This window comes from Convolutriloba macropyga, unplaced genomic scaffold, assembly GCF_964194025.1.
Source record: "Convolutriloba macropyga unplaced genomic scaffold, txConMacr16.3 SCAFFOLD_4911, whole genome shotgun sequence".
NCBI classification, from domain to species: domain Eukaryota; kingdom Metazoa; phylum Xenacoelomorpha; order Acoela; family Convolutidae; genus Convolutriloba; species Convolutriloba macropyga.
In genome coordinates, this window is record NW_027453589.1 from 15,001 (window position 1) to 19,342 (window position 4,342).

Below are 4,342 nucleotides of genomic sequence, written 5' to 3' on the forward strand. Positions count from 1 at the left end.
TCCCAAATGGCCTAACAGTGGCAGCCAATCAGAGTGCGAGAAAAGCGCTCCCAAATGGCCTAACAGTGGCAGCCAATCAGAGTGCGAGAAAAGCGCTCCCAAATGGCCTAACAGTGGCAGCCAATCAGAGTGCGAGAAAAGCGCTCCCAAATGGCCTAACAGTGGCAGCCAATCAGAGTGCGAGAAAAGCGCTCCCAAATGGCCTAACAGTGGCAGCCAATCAGAGTGCGAGAAAAGCGCTCCCAAATGGCCTAACAGTGGCAGCCAATCAGAGTGCGAGAAAAGCGCTCCCAAATGGCCTAACAGTGGCAGCCAATCAGAGTGCGAGAAAAGCGCTCCCAAATGGCCTAACAGTGGCAGCCAATCAGAGTGCGAGAAAAGCGCTCCCAAATGGCCTAACAGTGGCAGCCAATCAGAGTGCGAGAAAAGCGCTCCCAAATGGCCTAACAGTGGCAGCCAATCAGAGTGCGAGAAAAGCGCTCCCAAATGGCCTAACAGTGGCAGCCAATCAGAGTGCGAGAAAAGCGCTCCCAAATGGCCTAACAGTGGCAGCCAATCAGAGTGCGAGAAAAGCGCTCCCAAATGGCCTAACAGTGGCAGCCAATCAGAGTGCGAGAAAAGCGCTCCCAAATGGCCTAACAGTGGCAGCCAATCAGAGTGCGAGAAAAGCGCTCCCAAATGGCCTAACAGTGGCAGCCAATCAGAGTGCGAGAAAAGCGCTCCCAAATGGCCTAACAGTGGCAGCCAATCAGAGTGCGAGAAAAGCGCTCCCAAATGGCCTAACAGTGGCAGCCAATCAGAGTGCGAGAAAAGCGCTCCCAAATGGCCTAACAGTGGCAGCCAATCAGAGTGCGAGAAAAGCGCTCCCAAATGGCCTAACAGTGGCAGCCAATCAGAGTGCGAGAAAAGCGCTCCCAAATGGCCTAACAGTGGCAGCCAGCTAGAGCTAGCTTAAGTTAGCTTGGGTTAGCTTGAGTTAGCTTTAATTAGCTTTAATTAGCTTAAGCTAGCTTAAGTTAGCTTGGGTTAGCTTGAGTTAGCTTGAGCTAGCTTGAGTTAGCTTGAATTAGCTTGAGTTAGCTTGAATTAGCTTGAGTTAGCTTGAGTTAGCTTGAATTAGCTTGAGTTAGCTTGAGTTAGCTCGGGTTAGCTTGAGTTTGACTTCATTAACCCAAGTTAGCTTGGGTTAACTTCATTAAGTTAGCTTGAACTAGCTTGAGTTAGCTTGAGTTAGCTTGAGTTAGCTTGAGTTAGCTTGAGTTAGCTTGTCTTAGCTTTAGCTAGCTTGAGTTAGCTTGAACTAGCTTTAGCTACCTTGAGTTAGCTTGAGTTAGCTCGGGTTAGCTTGAGTTAGCTTGAGTTAGCTTGAGTTAGCTTTAGCTAGCTTGAGTTAGCTTGAGTTAGCTTGAGTTAGCTTGAGTTAGCTTGAATTAGCTTGAGTTAGCTTGAGTTAGCTTTAGCTAGCTTGGGTTAGCTTGAGCTAGCTTGAGTTAGCTCGGGTTAGCTTGAGTTAGCTTGAGTTAGCTTTAGCTAGCTTGAGTTAGCTTGAGTTAGCTTGAGTTAGCTTGAGTTAGCTTTAGCTAGCTTGAGTTAGCTTGAACTAGCTTGAGTTAGCTTGAGCTAGCTTGAGTTAGCTTGAGTTAGCTTGAGTTAGCTTTAGCTAGCTTGAGTTAGCTTGAACTAGCTTTAGTTAGCTTGAGTTAGCTTGAGTTAGCTTGAGTTAGCTTGAGTTAGCTTGTCTTAGCTTTAGCTAGCTTGAGTTAGCTTGAACTAGCTTTAGCTACCTTGAGTTAGCTTGAGTTAGCTCGGGTTAGCTTGAGTTAGCTTGAGTTAGCTTGAGTTAGCTTTAGCTAGCTTGAGTTAGCTTGAGTTAGCTTGAGTTAGCTTGAACTAGCTTGAGTTAGCTTGAGTTAGCTTGAGTTAGCTTGAGTTAGCTTGAGTTAGCTTGAGTTAGCTTGTCTTAGCTTTAGCTAGCTTGAGTTAGCTTGAACTAGCTTTAGCTACCTTGAGTTAGCTTGAGTTAGCTCGGGTTAGCTTGAGTTAGCTTGAGTTAGCTTGAGTTAGCTTTAGCTAGCTTGAGTTAGCTTGAGTTAGCTTGAGTTAGCTTGAGTTAGCTTGAATTAGCTTGAGTTAGCTTGAGTTAGCTTTAGCTAGCTTGGGTTAGCTTGAGCTAGCTTGAGTTAGCTCGGGTTAGCTTGAGTTAGCTTGAGTTAGCTTTAGCTAGCTTGAGTTAGCTTGAGTTAGCTTGAGTTAGCTTGAGTTAGCTTTAGCTAGCTTGAGTTAGCTTGAACTAGCTTGAGTTAGCTTGAGCTAGCTTGAGTTAGCTTGAGTTAGCTTGAGTTAGCTTTAGCTAGCTTGAGTTAGCTTGAACTAGCTTGAGTTAGCTTGAGTTAGCTTGAGTTAGCTTGTCTTAGCTTTAGCTAGCTTGAGCTAGCTTGAACTAGCTTTAGCTACCTTGAGTTAGCTTGAGTTAGCTCGGGTTAGCTTGAGTTAGCTTGAGTTAGCTTGAGTTAGCTTTAGCTAGCTTGAGTTAGCTTGAGTTAGCTTGAGTTAGCTTGAACTAGCTTGAGTTAGCTTGAGTTAGCTTGAGTTAGCTTGAGTTAGCTTGAGTTAGCTTGTCTTAGCTTTAGCTAGCTTGAGTTAGCTTGAACTAGCTTTAGCTACCTTGAGTTAGCTTGAGTTAGCTCGGGTTAGCTTGAGTTAGCTTGAGTTAGCTTGAGTTAGCTTTAGCTAGCTTGAGTTAGCTTGAGTTAGCTTGAGTTAGCTTGAGTTAGCTTGAATTAGCTTGAGTTAGCTTGAGTTAGCTTTAGCTAGCTTGGGTTAGCTTGAGCTAGCTTGAGTTAGCTCGGGTTAGCTTGAGTTAGCTTGAGTTAGCTTTAGCTAGCTTGAGTTAGCTTGAGTTAGCTTGAGTTAGCTTGAGTTAGCTTTAGCTAGCTTGAGTTAGCTTGAACTAGCTTGAGTTAGCTTGAGCTAGCTTGAGTTAGCTTGAGTTAGCTTGAGTTAGCTTTAGCTAGCTTGAGTTAGCTTGAACTAGCTTGAGTTAGCTTGAGCTAGCTTGAGTTAGCTTGAGTTAGCTTGAGTTAGCTTTAGCTAGCTTGAGTTAGCTTGAACTAGCTTGAGTTAGCTTGAGTTAGCTTGAGTTAGCTTGAGTTAGCTTGTCTTAGCTTTAGCTAGCTTGAGCTAGCTTGAACTAGCTTTAGCTACCTTGAGTTAGCTTGAGTTAGCTCGGGTTAGCTTGAGTTAGCTTGAGTTAGCTTGAGTTAGCTTGAGCTAGCTTGAGTTAGCTTGAGTTAGCTTGAGTTAGCTTTAGCTAGCTTGAGTTAGCTTGAACTAGCTTGAGTTAGCTTGAGCTAGCTTGAGTTAGCTTGAGTTAGCTTGAGTTAGCTTTAGCTAGCTTGAGTTAGCTTGAACTAGCTTGAGTTAGCTTGAGTTAGCTTGAGTTAGCTTGAGTTAGCTTGTCTTAGCTTTAGCTAGCTTGAGCTAGCTTGAACTAGCTTTAGCTACCTTGAGTTAGCTTGAGTTAGCTCGGGTTAGCTTGAGTTAGCTTGAGTTAGCTTGAGTTAGCTTTAGCTAGCTTGAGTTAGCTTGAGTTAGCTTGAGTTAGCTTGAACTAGCTTGAGTTAGCTTGAGTTAGCTTGAGTTAGCTTGAGTTAGCTTGAGTTAGCTTGAGTTAGCTTGTCTTAGCTTTAGCTAGCTTGAGTTAGCTTGAACTAGCTTTAGCTACCTTGAGTTAGCTTGAGTTAGCTCGGGTTAGCTTGAGTTAGCTTGAGTTAGCTTGAGTTAGCTTTAGCTAGCTTGAGTTAGCTTGAGTTAGCTTGAGTTAGCTTGAGTTAGCTTGAATTAGCTTGAGTTAGCTTGAGTTAGCTTTAGCTAGCTTGGGTTAGCTTGAGCTAGCTTGAGTTAGCTCGGGTTAGCTTGAGTTAGCTTGAGTTAGCTTTAGCTAGCTTGAGTTAGCTTGAGTTAGCTTGAGTTAGCTTGAGTTAGCTTTAGCTAGCTTGAGTTAGCTTGAACTAGCTTGAGTTAGCTTGAGCTAGCTTGAGTTAGCTTGAGTTAGCTTGAGTTAGCTTTAGCTAGCTTGAGTTAGCTTGAACTAGCTTTAGTTAGCTTGAGTTAGCTTGAGTTAGCTTGAGTTAGCTTGAGTTAGCTTGTCTTAGCTTTAGCTAGCTTGAGTTAGCTTGAACTAGCTTTAGCTACCTTGAGTTAGCTTGAGTTAGCTCGGGTTAGCTTGAGTTAGCTTGAGTTAGCTTGAGTTAGCTTTAGCTAGCTTGAGTTAGCTTGAGTTAGCTTGAGTTAGCTTGAGTTAGCTTGAGTTAGCTTGAGTTAGCTTGTCTTAGCTTTAGCT